Below are 243 nucleotides of genomic sequence, written 5' to 3'. Positions count from 1 at the left end.
TGACGGCTTGTAAGCAGTCCGGGGCACCAGCGTAGGGCCGAGGCGTCAACGTTTACTGATTGACTTTGTGCGTTTATTATTAGCTGTTATTAATTAGAGCAGAGCCCTATAGTAGTACAGCAGTACAGCATCGAAACGACGTATTATGGGCAGATCTCTTGGATGTGGCTCTTAAAAATCTGGCGCTCGCGAACTTGTCCCACAAAACGAGTCCTTCAAATCCTTTCCTTTTATGTAGTTTTT

This window comes from Frankliniella occidentalis, unplaced genomic scaffold (genome assembly GCF_000697945.3).
Source record: "Frankliniella occidentalis isolate FOCC.00 unplaced genomic scaffold, Focc_3.1 Scaffold10, whole genome shotgun sequence".
Taxonomy (NCBI): Eukaryota; Metazoa; Arthropoda; class Insecta; order Thysanoptera; family Thripidae; genus Frankliniella; species Frankliniella occidentalis.
Note: the sequence above shows the minus strand (reverse complement) of the source record.